This window comes from Theobroma cacao, chromosome 5, assembly GCF_000208745.1.
Source record: "Theobroma cacao cultivar B97-61/B2 chromosome 5, Criollo_cocoa_genome_V2, whole genome shotgun sequence".
NCBI classification, from domain to species: domain Eukaryota; kingdom Viridiplantae; phylum Streptophyta; class Magnoliopsida; order Malvales; family Malvaceae; genus Theobroma; species Theobroma cacao.
Window position 1 is genome coordinate 31,223,706 of NC_030854.1, and position 16,815 is coordinate 31,240,520.

General features: G+C 31.8%; 1 long non-coding RNA gene and 1 pseudogene across 1 annotated transcript; one reads left to right on the top strand and one right to left on the bottom strand.

The window, feature by feature from the left end:
* Window positions 1,754-2,352, bottom strand: LOC108662236. The gene is made up of 4 exons (XR_001928050.1): window positions 2,327-2,352; window positions 2,139-2,216; window positions 1,919-1,990; window positions 1,754-1,841 (listed from the first exon to the last, which is right to left on the bottom strand). It is a non-coding gene; the product is annotated as an uncharacterized LOC108662236 (long non-coding RNA).
* Window positions 11,473-15,438, top strand: LOC108662233 (annotated as a pseudogene).

Genomic DNA, 16,815 nt, shown 5'->3' on the forward strand with positions numbered 1-16,815 from the left:
GACGATGCACTAGCAACTTGTGTGCATATAATAAATACTTCAATCCTCAAAATAAGCACATTACTCTTTGCGGCATGCCACGTTGCACAAGGTCTATGGCTAGTCACTTAATTAAAATTTATCATTGGTTGGTATATAGGATCTTAGACAAGAAGTTCTGTTTCAGTCTCCGCAGGAGCCAAAATAGCTTTGTTATCCATTCTATTACATACTTCCACATGGTGAGAATCGTTGTTCAACTCCTTATCTAATAAAAGGTAATGCCAACAGAAGACAGCCTTTTCCAGCATAATATCAAGAACAGATTCAGAGCAAACATTTAACCGAATGACAAAGGAAACAAACAACAAAAAGGGAATAAAGGAATAACATAGCACCTATTGCTGAATGCGATAGAATCTAGATTTCAGCCTATGAAAATGAACCACAAGACCAGCATTCATTTATAGTCTTCTGAAATGATAAAAAATAAGTGAGTTACCCCAACGGTCAGCAAGAGCCCTCCTAGCAGCCAAGTTGCAAATGCTTAAAGAGAGGGAGTCTCATAAACAGGTCCTTCTTATCCTAAAAATAAGGTATGGGACTTTGGTGGAATGCTAGAACTAAAACAGTTATTACTTAGTTATGGTCAACTAAAATAGGATCTAAAAAGTTATTAAGAAACAATCTAGTGCTTTAGCTCTTCAAAGTGTCCTCTTTCAAGAGACCTACATTCCTTGACCTATCACCTTAACACTTTCAATTAATGCAGCAGAATAGCCCCATGATAAATACTTCCTCCATTCCCAAGTTGGATGTCCTAGTTTCCACTTTGGAATGTCCAAAACAATGTTTTTTTTTTGGACATCCCATAATCTTACCCCTGTTACAGTTGTAACAATTTTTTAAGCTTGTTTGCAGCAATAACCTTTAAACTTCAGATTAGATAAAAAAAATCTAAAAGAATCTAATGTCAAAGGCTTCCCTTAAGAAAGAAGAAAAAGAAGAGACAGTCTCCTCGCTGCCCAGCCAAAGGTACCTAGTAAAAAAGTACAGATTCTTTATATCTGATCGACGTAATTGCATTTGTTGTGGCAGATATGCTCTTCAAGCACTTGAATATACTTGGATTACATCTAGACAGATAAAAGTAGGGTGCCATGCAATGAGACAAAATGAATACCATGATGGAAAAATGTTGGTGCATATTGCTAGGGAGTTGTCCCTCTCCCTTGTTTCAGAAACTTAATAATGGAGGGCATGGGAATACTAGGATACATGTATCCTGCCCAAACCCTCCATAATCCCCTTTGGATGGTAATCCTTCCTCATCCTTATTTGACAATTTCTTTTCAACACAAAATGCATATGACTGTAAAAGAAAATTAAATGTTACTCTTTCCTTCCCTTTCATTCTTTTACTAACAAGATTAGTAACCTATTCTTCCTTTCTATTCTCTCTGCATCTTTAAGCAACCCAGACAAGGGGAACCGGATCCTTTCTTTCACCCAATTCGTCCATTCTTCCCTTTCCTTGTAGTTCCCCAATGGGCAAGGCCCCATAATAACTTTCAGACATAAAAGGATACTGTATTACAGGCTTCTGGATCCTCTATAAGTAACCCACATCAAAAAGTGCAAAGAAAAGAGAATATTCTCAGCTATACATAGTATTCTCAAAAATTGCCAATGACTTCTTGCTTGAATAGGGGGATCATGAACCAGTAGCCCACACAGTGCCTTACACAACAGGAAGAATTTTACCTGGTGGAGCTTCTTCTCTCACTAATAAATGTCGTGATGTTGTGAGAGACTGAGGCTCATCACACTGCCATTATAGATCACTAACAAGAATGGAAGGTCTGCAAGACAAGATGCAAGGTTATGAGCACAGTAAGAAATAAATGTCCAAAACTAGTTCAATTAGGATAAAAAGTACATTGATGTCTCTGAGCATCGTTCCAAAACCAAATGCCGATCATCTCCTTCACCGACCGATTCATGAGCAAATCTAGCAGAATGTAAAAAAAAATCAGTGTTAATCAGGAACTCAGAAAACTATACAGCTCTAAAGTCAACTCAAATAATTATTAGTGATAAAAACATTAAGTCCGCTTATCTAGTAAAAATAAGGGCGTTTTTAAGGCAAAAAAAATTACCCAAATGTATCTGCAAGACGATGCAGGAGAAGCCGATTATATGAATTCATGGGTTCCAACTCTAGGATCCCATCTGAGCTGCAATCCAACATTTTCATCACTCACATATGCTCATAATTGTATGAGACATGTACAAAAACTGAAATTCCTCGGAAGTTGTTGCGTGGGGATGCGGGTTATTCTGTTACCTTGTATCATCCTGAAGGGAATTAACGAAAGCCTCTTCCATTGAGAGCACAAGATGCTTGCAAGGAAGATTGTCCTTCACCAGAAAGGCCAATTCCTCCACCTGCATCTTAGTTATATTAGTCCCATTATGATTGTTACTTTGGCTACTTTCTTTTTACTTCCAAAAAAAAAAAAAGAAGCAAAATTACAATTAAATAAAAAAGCAAACACATTTTTGCAAAATTAAAAGCCTGCCGTGAATTTTGAGAATAGAAGAACGTACGCTTTTACTTTTATATAGAATAATCATATTCACTTGAATTCATTCATTTTTTGTCTAATACTACAACTTTGCTCTTTACTAAGTACTTTTACTTTATAGCAATTTGGGGAACATTATAAAAAAAGAAAATAACAAAAAAAAACAAAAGCCAAACATAGCCTAATAAAGAATTAAAGCATGTTTTGTTGCAGTTGTTTCGAACGAATTATGGGTCAACGTTTGTGAGATATTGAATTCTAAAAATTTACATGTGCATTAGAAAGATAGATTTTAAGGTGTAAAGTGGATAACGTAAAATCTGTTGCTCACCATTTGTAATTTGTGGTTAATCATTTATCACCTAATACAGTTAAAGTCCAATATACCAGAAGACTAACCATGCCTAAAAGGGGCAGTGGAGTACTAGGCTCCTGAAAAGATTAAAAGAATATAAGTAATACTTTTTTTTCCCAATTTAATAATACTTAAATTGTTCCCAAAACAGCACTAGTTAGCATTGTAATTTCAGCGACTTGAGGTTATTCAATTGATATAAGGCAAGTTCTGGAACATGAGGTAAATTTTCACAAGTGAAAATTCTTGTTTGGATGGCAATTCTAGGGTACATGTTGATTGCGGTTTAGACTCAGGAGGGAAATCTTGAAAATAGAAGAAGTGTTATATGTGGGGAAAAACTATACATACGACTGATTTCCATAGTAATAACAACGCTCCCCCTCGTCGCACAACTGCTTCTTGCTGCAGTCTCAATTTTTGCCCTACTCTTTGTCACTTTTTTTCTCATTTTTTCTGGTACCATTTTTTTTCTCTTCATTTGAGTGTTTACTATAGGGCCATCATTTTCATCACAATTGAATTCTTCAGCATCACATTCAACATTATCTTGTACCGGAGTTAGATTTGTAAATTTGATAATATCTTCAATTGGTATATCCATCGTTGGTGTTCATACATTTTGACTAGTAGCTACTGTATCTTCAAATATAAATTTCAATTCATCAGTATGTTTCAACCCTTGATATAGAAATTTCGTATATTTTGGATTGACCTACACAAATATCAAAGAGAAAGAAATTTTTAAATAAAGTACATATGTAAAATAATTTATAGTAGATGAAATATATAAAATTTAAAATACTTACTTTTATTTTGACTTCCCACCATGTGGCATCAGCTTCAATGGTTCCCGTCTCATGGTTCCAACCCAAACCTGTTTCTTTACCCTTCAATTGTTTCCATAAAGTCCATTCATTCCTTAGATTATCCAGTCTATTTTTAAAATTGTTTTTGGGTATAGTTTTTATTAGCACGAGTATTAAATTCTTGTACTATAACTTCTCATCTTTTAGTTCTAAATGAAATTTTTGATTTTTCACACTTACGAATCTTATCTGTACAAACTTGAAGTAAGATTTTAATAGTAACTAAATCTTCTTTTGCATTATGTTTTTGATTTATCTGAAATTTCAAAATTAAGTGGAGGCATTTCTTGACTAGCCATAAACTGCAACACGACATAAAAGCAATAAATATTGTGTTATCACTTAAACAATAAGACACCCAAATTTATAATGCAATCAACAAAATTTAAAAAATGAATGCTGCTACTTAGAGGAATGCCACAGGCGAGAATCTTCTGTTTGCAGACTGGGAAAGGCTTATGTTGAGGTATATTCAGCTTTCAGGCGTTTCCTGTATACCTGATTTGGTTTTTATGAAAACCTATGTAACTAGTTTTTAAATAAGAGTACTTGTTAAACTTAAGAATGGCTGATGGAATTTTGGTTTATGGTACAGAGGACCTTCAGACTAGGGAATACTAGCAACTGTATATAAATCTGAGAAGAGATCAAATATGGTAAATGAAGGTTACACGATTCATGGGAGCTTGGGAGATCAGTGGAGTGACTTGCTGGGTTTTGCAGTGGCAAAGCGTTCCTTTAAACTGCCAAATCCCGTGTATTACATTTCTTAAACAATATAAAGCAATTGTGTCATATGTTGTTGTAATTTTTTACTTCCAGTTACGTGGACCTATTTGCTTGTGTAAATTTCATGGCTAGTTAATACCTGTTACCAGTACTGACAGTTACAGATTGGCTATGTAGCTGTTACAAGAAGGATGCTCCTCTAATGGACACAACTTAGATCTGTATAATTGAGTACCTATTCTAGGTTAGCTTCTGCATTTATAGAGAGACTAGTAGCTACTTGCTGCGGTCTTGTATTGTTTTGTAAGGGTGTAATTCCTTTCAAGTCATCATTTGCTTTGTCAAGAAATCAAGAAGGAAAAATCCTTTTTCTCATGTTTTATAGCTTTGCAGGTTGTGGCTAATTTTATACTTTCTTTACAGTTGGTTTCGATATTTGTACTTCTTTCTAGCTAGGTTTTATCATGATATCGGGGACACTGGTACTTTAACTTAGTTAAAAAGGTAGGAGCAAGCTATATTTTTTCTGACCAATGTGTAGAAAGAGAAAAAAAAATTTATTATCAACCAATTGCATGCCACCACATGGATTTAACAACCATATAATTAATTATAAAATAATTAATTTATTGGTTAGATTATTTTAAATACATATAGTTGAATCAATCCACCTATTGGTAGATAATATTTATTTTTTGGACCAATCAAAAATTAGTCATTGGTCATTCAATTTATCTTTAAATAAATCAAAATAATTTAAAGATAATATTTATATTTTTGATCAATCAAAAATTAGTTATTGGTCATCCAATTTATCTCTAAATAAATCAAGATAATTTAGAGATAATATTCATATTTTTAACCAATCAAAATTTAATTATTGGTCATTTAATTTATCTATAATAATGATATTAATTTAGAGATAAAAGTCAAATTAGATTATTTAATTTATCATTAAATAAATTGAGACAATTTAGAGATAATACTTAACTTCGGCCAATCAAAATTCAAGGACTCAAGATCCGGCCAATCAAAAGATTTTTAATGAATCATCATGATTTATCTCTAAATAAATTAAAATAATTTAGAGATAATTCAAAGAGATTACATTCTCATCAAAAATCTCCCACCAAACATTATAAATAGGGGGCTCCCCTAAGTCAAAATTGGGAGCATTTGAAGATTGAGAGCATTTCAGAGATCAATAAGAATAAAAGATTTCTGAAGTGAAGATCAAGCGATAATTAAGTTCGTGATCAAGCAACAACGAAGTTCGTGATCAACATATCAAGCGAAGTTCGTGAGGTAAAGATAAAGTGCTTGTAATCAAGATTAAGTCGTAAAGACCCTTGATGCTAAGATCAAGCAAATTCGTGATCAAATTCTTGAAGACAAATTGAAGAAATTAATCAGAAGAATTTCTAGAGATCATCACTCACATGACCAAATATTTATATTTGTCTCATAATTTTCAAATCAATAAATTTCGATGAGAAATTTGTGTGTACACGATGATATTAGGTGAAATGCAAACTTCATATTAGGCAAAACCTTCCTCTTGAAAATACGTTTGAAAATATGGAAGGTAATGGTGAAGTGAAGAAAACGTAATAAATGGTGGGCCAATTGACGGTTGGGCATGGACAAGTCGACCTACTACTAATGACTTTCTACTTCTTTTTCTATTTCTTAACCAACAGGACACATTGGTCACACCTAACGTTGTACCTTACAGGACAATGCCGTAATGCCAACCCAAACAAAACGGTGTCATTCAACCTAAATTATTGATATACTAAAATTCATTCTTTTTATATTTTTTATTATGAAAAATAATTAAAAACAATTTAATCATAATAATCTATCTCTTGGATATTGATTATGTAGCAATTTTTTTTATGAAATACTAAAACTTGGCTTAAAACTGAAATACAAAACAATAAACATAAAATAATTTGAAAGAAATTAGAGATTTGGATCAAGCTATATGATCATGTCTAATAATATCAAATTCGTAACAAAAAAGAATGAAAAAAATATATCATCAAAGGTTTGGAAGTCAATTTTTATCTAATTTATTTCAACAACTATTAACTTTTTGATTTATTTCAATCATAATTAATAAATATTATATACATAAAAAAAGTTAAAAACAAATAAATATCACATAATTGTCATATCAAACAATAAACTGAAAAATATGAAATAATAAATAAAGTTTCCAAAACCCAAAAATGAAAAATATGAAATAATAAATAAAGTTTCCAAAACCCAAAAAAAAGAATAATGAAAAAATAAAAAACAAAACAGAAAAAATTTAATACCTAAATGCAGATATGATTTTTTTGTTTTCGTTCTTTTTAATTTTTGTAAAAACAAAAAAAAATCCTGATTTGCAGAAAGGGAGAGAGGAGAGGGAGATCAATAGGAAGAGAGGGAGGGAGTACGTATTTTTTGATAGAGAATATTTTTGGTAAAAAATAACTCTCTTAATAAGTTGACATATTTTTTTTTTTTAAAAAAGAGAAAGCTCCTAATTAGAGTTTTTTTTAAGCTTTTTTTTAAAGATTTTATTTAAAAAAAAAACTACTTTTTTTTTAAAGAGCTTTTTCATGAAATCCTGTTTGGCCCAACTTCTACTTTTAAACAGTAGATAAACTAAAAATAAATCAGACCAAACGGGCACTTGGTTTGAACAACCTCTTCTTAATTCCATTCAAGCAAGTTAACGTTCAAATTCTTTTTCCTTATTTTTGGGCAGGAAATTAAAATTGTCTAATGCTAATATTAAACAAAATTTTTATATACAAATGTCGTTTCTCTCTATTTATTTTCCTTTAATATTCTTTGACATTATGCATGTCAAACAACTAGTTATTTCTTAAATACCTACAAATCATCTCTACAAATATTTTGTCAATAATATTGGAAATTTCTAATTCTTAGTATAATATCATTGACTGTAATACTAAATATCAAATTTGCAATTTTTTAAGCTATAATTAATTATAATAATGAAGCTATAGTATTTGCTTCTCATTTTAGTTGAATACGAACTGGTCCATGCTCTAACAAGTTTATGAGATTTTCTTATCATCCATATTCCCACGTGAATTATGGCATTGCAGATTTGCGGTGCGAAACGAGAAGATCAATGCCAGAATGGTGACTGGATGATGGCATACAGGGGCGGAGTCTCCCTTTGGCCCCCCAAAATTTTGAAATTTTTTATATATTATATATTTTTAAATGATTTTTAATATAATTTTTTAGTAAATAATTAATATAATTAAAAAATAATAAAATGATCTTACAAACTCTATTCAATTTTACTCAAATTCTTAATTTTTTTTTATAAATTTTTAAGTTTCTTTACCCATCATTTTTTTCTTTTTTGTCCTTATATTGTGAAATTATAAAAAGGTAAAATTTTTATTTAATTTTTTCTATTTATATTACTATTATTATTTATATTTATTTAGTTTTTTCAATTAATTGCTCATATATTTTAAGTTTCTATAGATTTTCTATTTTAAATTTCTACAAATCATCAATCATATTTTTTTTTGTTATATATGTTATATCTCCTACTTATCATGATTTTTTTTTGTTATGTGGATTTTATTTTTAATGATTTTAATTTTTAAAAATTAAAAAATTAATTATTGTATATGTAATTCTCAAATATAAGTTCAAGTGTTACATTATTGGTTGTTGTTTAAAATTTCACTAATATATTATTTTTTGTTAATCCTAATTATATAAGAAAAAATTATTTTGAGTATATGTTTTTAATGTGCTTTACGTTTTATATTTAGTTGAAAGGAAATTATCTTGAGTAAAGAAAAAATTATTAATTTTATATATCATATTTAACTATTTATATTTTATATATTATAATTTAATATTTAGTATTATAAACTTTAATATAATAAAATAAAAATACTAGATATTGACTACATTAATTTTTCTTAACCTTTGGCCTCGCCAATAAAAATTGGCTAGGTCCACCCCTGATAGCATAATCAAAGTCAATCGACATGGATTTCATCAATCATTTACCATACCCTAACAAAGATAGAACATCAAATCAAGATTTAATAATTCGTGTTTTTATATCGTAAATGTGTCAGATATAATTTGATATAAAATACGTTAAAGTTAAAGATACTTACTACGTTTATTAAACGCATCACTATCCAACACGTACACGTATGCTATATAGCACTGCGTTTGCAAGCCTTCTTCACGAACAGAAATTAATCATTTGATCCTTCTTTCAAAGTGTGAAGATGTCAGCCCTGTCTGAGACCGACCACTCCTTGATACCTTCCCAGTTAATTGAATGGTTAATGTCGGTCGAAGAACCAATAGAGACTACCGAATCACATGATATCTCCGATTGGCAGAATTTAGTGCAAGGGGCTCCCATTTCAAGCCCAATTGAAGAAGGTCTTAACATCCACGGTGGCGATCAACTTCGGCTCAAATTGAGACACGTAATCAAGGTAAACTTTATTTCTTTATCTCTTAGTTTTTACTTTTAAGTATTTTCTCTTTCAAATTTATGTATGGAGTCATGCACGAAACAAAGGGATTGGCTTACTTTATAGATTTATCTGCCTTGATAGTAAAAATAATTTGAGTTTGAATTTTACTTTCAAATGTAAAATTTTAGTTTGACAGATTGAATAATTTATCAATTTTGAGTTTTTAATGAAAAGAGAAGTTAAATGAATGCTTTTGTAGTATACATGGCATTGTAAGACACACTGATGGCTTTACATGTACAATTTTTATTTTTTGCAACAGCGTGAGGTGAAAATGGTGAAGGAAAAAGAAAAATATCAAATTCTCAACTCCACTCCGATATCATACCATGTGTGGTGGGAACATATTTCATTGAACCAGAAGGTAATTATATCGATCATTATAATGTTTTCATGCGTAAAATTTGACTTTAACTTGACACAGTTTTTTTCCTTCCGATTCTATGAATAAAATTGCATTGAACAAAGCTTTTGTATATGTAGCAATCGAGGGGATTGATAGCTAATAGTTCTTAGTATATTTGGTGTTGCAGGTTGGCTCATCCGCACAACAAGAAAAGAAGGAAAAACGAGGCAAGGCAACGTTGGTGGGAAGAAATAACACGTCTTTCAAGCTTTCCGATGAATGGATTGCTCATGCCATGAAATTTGAGGAGGTAATTACTTCTTCAATTACCAGAAAACTTTAGTTCAATATTAATATACAACAAGAATTTTCAAGTATAATTGTATTCAATATTATAGGAGGAACTCCAAAAGTTAAAAGATCAGAAGGAAAAAGTGTGTCAATATTCTCTTTTTGAGAGATTGGAGGGCTGGCGCATTGATCGAAAGAAGAGGTCCAACGGGGTGAATTTTGACATGGTAATTTAGTTTAATGCAACATATATACCATTTCTTAATAATTAAACTGCAGTAGTTTCAATTCTCAAAATTCCATTAAAGTTGCTTGTTATTTTGACTTTACAATGATGATGGCTTTTGTGCAGTACTTTGAACATGAGAAGTCCAAATCAAAATTTAGATCAGTTACGGAAGTTCTCAAGTTTATATTGCATGGGGCTTATCCAAAGAATAAGCAAGATGCAAAGCAAGGCAAATTAGAAGAAAGATCCGCTGGTAAGTTTGAGTGTTTAGAAACAGTTAATTTGATGGAAATTAATTATTTTTTTTTCTAGTAATTGTACACTGCAACTACAATCTTTTCAGGTGCCGCCACCAGGATATGAAGAACTGATCATGTGTTGATATTTCATTGCAAATCTCTAATGAAGTTTTCACTCAATGGCAAGGAGGAAATTTTAAAAGTTTTAGATTCTATGTCATGTATGTTATGAAATGCTTCACATGTGTATAAATGAAGTGATTTTTATTTTTACATGCAATCTCCCATGAGTACTCTATTCAACAAATATCTAGAGAAATAATATAACCAAACTTTTCGTCTCTATATTTTAGGAGCTTTACCTCATTAATCACCTCATTTTCTAACTCAATCCATGCGTATGGAAGCTTCCGCTCTATTAGTTCCTTGAAAGGATTAAAACAAAACAAAAAAAAAAAAGGAAATGAAATGAAAAACCCATGACACCAACAATGGTGTCCATGATGTCAAACAGCAAGATGCGAAGCTGCCTGTTGTTGGTTTTGTTGTTTAAGGAAGCGGCCATGCTGTTGGGATTCAAGGCCATCCTGTTTCTGGGGTGTTTAGGAAATAGTAAACAAAACTATGATAATAGAAGAAGGAAGAAAAAGGGGTGGGAACATTGACAAGAACTTGTCATGTGTCAGCCACCATGAAGCAACATTAGTCAAGCCTTTCTTTTGTCTCTTTCATTTTATCATCAGCCAATTGAGAAGATAAAGAAAAAAAGGAGAAAGAGCCGATTGTGAGTGAAAGATGTGGGGGCCGGTCAGTGAAATAATGAAGGAAGAAATGAAACAAATAAAAGAAAGGGTAATGGGACAAAGACATATCCGGTTTTTCTCTGCAAATGGCGGCACATGAAATGAATATTTATTTATCCTTTTTTCTTGCATCAGCCGGCCATTCAAAAAAAAAAAAAAAGAAGAGAGAGAGGAAGAGAGTGGTCCAGAGAATTGGGACCCGAGTGAGAGAAGGAAAATCTGTCAAGCCGGGAAGAAAAGAAAGAAAAAGAAAGAAGAAAGGAGAAAGGAAACCAAGGAGGAGGGAAAGAAAAAGAAGAAAGGAAAGAAAAAGAGAGAAGGAAGTTCAGCCGAACCAAGGAGAGAAAAGAAAGAAAGAAAGAAAGGGAGGAAAAGAAAGAGAGGAAGCTGGACTTGTCGTGACCGGGTTTTGAAGAGAGAGAGAGCTTGTGCTGTCCATGGGTACAGGTTCATGAGAAGGCCGGCTGGAACAAGGAGGAAGAGAAAGGGGAAGAGAAGAAAGGTGGAGACTTGGGCCACTCAGCCGAATGGGTAAAAATTGCCTTGTTCTGTTTTTTTTTTTTTGTTATGAATTTGGATTATTTGGGGCTAGTCCATCTTGCTTAGCTAATATTAAATTTAAATTACTTTAATATAATATTAAATTTTTTTTTATGAAATCTCATAAGATTAAACCAAAGAAGAAAATATGAAATGAATAAATAATGTACTATAGCGTCGTGTCGAAGTAAGTGACGAGCGATCGGTAAGTAAAAATAACGATGAAGTGTCTCGTTATTATAAGGTAAGTAAGGAGTGTCAATTTTAAAATTTGCATAAATACATACTTATATGTATGATTTATTTTAAACGTGAAAATTGTGGAAAACATGAGTTGATAGAATTCTAGAAAATTTTGTGATTGTTATGATTTTAAATGTGCTTTGAGTATATGTATAGAAATTATACGTAAAGTGTTTTAAATTGAGAAATAGGCTCTTCAAGACAATTTACATTCAAAAAAATGTGCTTTATTGTTTGTGTGGTGTGAATTTATAGAATTTATCACATATTTATCATGCCGTTTTGAAATAAAAATATCATGCAAATATTTTCAATGAAAATCTTATGAAAAAAGGTTTTTAATGTGATATGGTGATCGATATTTTGAGAATAATTTAAAATAATTCTTTGAAAACCAAATTTAGATTTTTAAAATGATTTTATTTAATCGAGAGATTCGAGAGTAGGTCAGATGTCACATCGGTTAAGTGTGACCCTCGTGCACAAGTGAGCTATAGCTAGAGAACTTTCGGGTCGTCGACAAGCGGATAGGCGTGGCGGGAGCCATGGCTTATGATGTATGTATGCGTGGCTAGGTCACTAGTGATATACAGTTGCGACCGCCTAATATATCTGATGTCGGCCAACATAGTTGAGATTGTCATGCAGGAGCGGAGGGTAAGCCAACATAGCCCCCTAAAAATTTTTAAAAATATTTATTATATATATATATATTTTATCAATGGCCCCCTCAAAATTTTTGAAAATTTTTATTTATTATATATTATTAATAGCCCACTCAAAATATATTTTTTATTTGATAATTAATATAAAAAAAATCAAATAACTTCACAAACTTACTTAACTTTATCTTAATTTAAATTTCTCTACACCTCTTTCTCTTTTTCTTTTTCTCTTCTCTTTTGTGTCTTTTTACTTTTATTTTTCTTTTCTTGTAACTCACCATTGAAACATACTTTATTTTTCAAAAGAGATGTATGAGCTTGTGAGTTTGGACAAGGAAAGACAAAGATCACCCACCACTATTATATAAAATTAAGAGGAGGTAAAGTTTTCTTTTACCTTCTTTCTATTTATATTATTTAACATTATGTGAAATCTTGTATTTTATATTTAATTATTTATATTTTATTCATTATAGTTTTATGTTTTATTTTTTAAGTTTAAATATAAATATAATTATTTTTGGTAATAAAAATTACGAAAACAAGACTCTAGAACAAAATGGATGATGAGTTTCTTGCAAATAATTTACTTGTTTATATTAAAAAAGATATTGCTAGTCTTTTCACTACAGAGTCAATAATTGATAAATTTGAATCTAGGAAACATCGTCGAGCACAACTTTCTTAGATAACTATTATAAGTTTTTTTTTATTTTTTTATTTACGTGTTATATAAAATTATTGTCTATTATGAATCTTTTGATCGTTGGTTAAATTCAACATATTAGTTTTAAAAATTTTTAACTTTTATTTTTTTTCGTCTTTGGCCCCCCCTAACAAAAATTGGCTAGCTCCGCCCCTGTTGTCATGGCAATGTGGGAATCCAGTGGAAGCGATGCTCTCGGATGTTATTACGTGGTAGGGGGGTCAAGGGTTTATTTCCATTTCCTATTTAAAAGTGGTATCTCTAGGTTTTCAAACTCATATTTCTTTGCATGATGAAAATGGAATTAAACGGTTTTCTACAGCTCCCCTATTTTACGGTGAAATGATTTTTAACTCATCGAGTACGAGGCGATTTGTGATTTACATATAAGTTTGATTAACATTCGATTTCATGGGAGGTTACTCGAATTTATTGATTTGATTGTAGTAAAATGTCAATTGATTTCGACGACGAAATTCTTTTATGTAAAATTGTTTTAAATCAATATTTCAAATGATTGACTTGAATAAGGTGATGGATCTGTTTTGGAGTGGAAATTTTTATCTACTTTGGTTGATTTATTACTTGAACGATTATAACGCATAAGAAATTCTCAGTATTTCATATAAGACACAAAAGAAATCGAATGAGAAATCCTTGTTTGAAATAAATTGTTTTTATAATCCTGCATTTTTATATTCAATTGATTTGCTGTTTGCTTGTTTCTTATCTATGCCCTACTCACGAAGCCGATGATCACTGAGTCTGTAAGACTCACATATCTCTTTTTATAGACAAGAATAGCATAGTGTGTAATCATCAGCTTGTACGGTCCACCGTAAATAGGTAAAGACATCTCATAGCATTTTATCTCGAGTCGCTCCACTGTTAAAGTTCGAATCATAGCACTTTATTTATTAAGTTGTAAACGGATATTGATGTTGATATAAGTAAATATTTGGAGATTATGGATTTCAATGTATATACTTGTGAATAAATGGTTTAAAGATTGAAGTGGTTATTATGTTTATAGCTCAAGTCATGATATGATAGAATAGTATTTTAAGTACCAATATGGAATGATGCTTGTATACAGTGAGCTAACGGACATTTTTAGTCAGGCTTATTCGGGACTTAACGGACTTTTTTTGAAGGTGTCGGACGTCGGTGGCGACCGGGGAAGGGTCGTTACAGCAATCTTTGCTGAACATAGCAATTAGTTTATACCAGTCCAAGCACTTGAATTCAAAAATTTTCTCACTTAAAATATTAGACTTTTTTCTTTTTCAATCTACTTATCATAATATGGCTTCCAAAATCCATAAATTTGTTGTTTTGCAGTAAGCTTTTTTGTTTTATATTGAAAAGATTGCAAGATGGGTACAAAGACCAGAATCAATTGAAAGTTTTAGTTAAAATCCATTGATTACATCGTCAAAATGCATGGAACCATCCAAAATCACCAAAGATTCCAGGGGCCTATATCCACAAAAGCTATAATCTTTCAGGCCGACTCTATAAATGCTGCACTTTTAGTTTCAAATCTACACAAATCAAAAGTCTCCTTTGCTAACTAAATCAATCAATTCTCACTCTTCATTTGATCATTTCCACTACTGTCAGTAATCATGGGTGTCTTCACTTATGAATCTGAGGTTGTTACCGCAATCCCACCAGCCAAGATGTTTGAGGCTTGTATCGTTGATGGTGACAGCTCATCCCAAAGATTGTTCCTCAGGCTTTTAAGAATGTTGAGTACATTGAAGGCAATGGTGAGCCTGGAAGCATCAAGAAGGTTACTTTTGGAGAAGGTGAGTGATTTATCTCAACATTGGAAACCGGGATTTTCAAAATATAAGATTTCAAGTTCTAAACCGCGGAAGTATCCTTTTAGAAATTAAATACTTTGAATCATTACTAAGGATATCCTTTTATTTGTGAAAAAAAATGGTTATTGTCCAAAGAAGTAATAACTATAGTCTTTATTTTCCTTAATGTCTGCACTTGCAGGAAGCCAATTCAATTACATGATAGAGAAGGTAGAGGCACTGGACAAAGGTAATTTTGTGTACAGTTACAGTGTGATCGAAGGTGATGCTTTGATGAACACACTTGAGAAAATCACTTACAAGACCAAATTGGAGCCATCTCCAGCTGGGGGATCCATATGCAAAACCACTAGTAAATATTACACCATCGGTGACTTTGAGATTAAGGAAGAGGGTATCAAGGCCGGTAAAGAAAAGGCCCTGGGAATAGTCAAGGCCCTTGAAGCCGACCTCCTGGCAAATCCTGACGCTTATTGAAAACCCCAACATTAATACTTCAATGGTCATAATTACATTATGGAAATGAATTTTCTTTGTTTCGCCTTTCAGCTTTGCAATAAGAGGCCACAGCGTCATGACCACCGTGAATCTTGTATTAAATAAAGGAGCATCAAATATATATTTTGCTTGAAATTGTTGTGCAGTCAAGTTATGTCCACTGCAAATGAGTGGTTAAATTATCTATTTTTCCCCTCAATCAGTACTGATATTTTATTAGAAATAAACACCGAACAAAGAGCCATTATTAGAAAAGCTCAAGAACGTTGGGATAAAGTAATTTCTTTCCCATAGGAACATGTAGCCTATTTTCTATTAATCAGTTGAGTCTTTCTCTCTGCTTTAGTCCTAGTTTAATTGACCTGACTTAATGTGGTTCTCATAACCAGGTGAGAAAATATGTCATGTACACCTGGGGTTGCAGTGCATTGGACAATGACAACCACTCTAAAGAGGTATCAGGCTGTGGTAGTTTCATAATTTCATCCATCCATGGTAATGGATCGATTGGGTCATCGAGGAAGCGAAGGCATCTAAGTAATATGGATATAAATTTTAGCAAGCAAGGCAGTGTACCTAGTGAGAAGGTAGGCTCTATCAATTTCTTTTCCAACATCTACCTAATTTTGTCTTTTCTTCTTTCATTAAATTAGACTAGTTAATCAAAATGAAATGTTCTTTTCCTTATTTCTTTCCTGCTGTTTCAATCTCGTTAACTTATCCTGGTTTTATTTCATTTGTAAATATTGTAGAATACCAATCTAGAACAGCCATGTAGTCAAGAAGTAATATCTTGTAAGGCAGGATCAATGTCAAGCCCTGAAGGGAGGTTCTATTCAAGAAGTGAACCTGTATGTTACTGTTCTTTTATTGTTGTTAACACAAGCGATTTTGCTTGACATGTCATGCAAAAAATTTTAGTATGAGTCATGATTTCTCTGCCCTTTTTCTTGACTTCATTTATTTATTTATTTTGAATGTTTAACCTGACTTTGCATACTCTATTTACTTAAAGAAGCCTTGGTTAACACAAGTTACCTGTAATTGGTAAATATTATGTTTTTAAGACTATTTTATTTAGTTTTACTGGGTGCATTAGTACTTGTGATAGTCAGTGTGAATTGTTCTTCTTAACTAATATTGCAATGTGTTGCCAACTAAAATACTGACTAACAGCACATCTATAACATGAAAGGCCGAACAAATTTCTTAGTTATCTTGTTTTCTGTGCTGCAGAAAGCCGTCATTGTGTGGTTTTAAGCCTTTAGAATCACTAAGAATTTATCCAATATATCCTTGGTACCAATAATACCCCATATGCTTTGTGATTCACTTAGAGTTAAACTCCAGATTTTA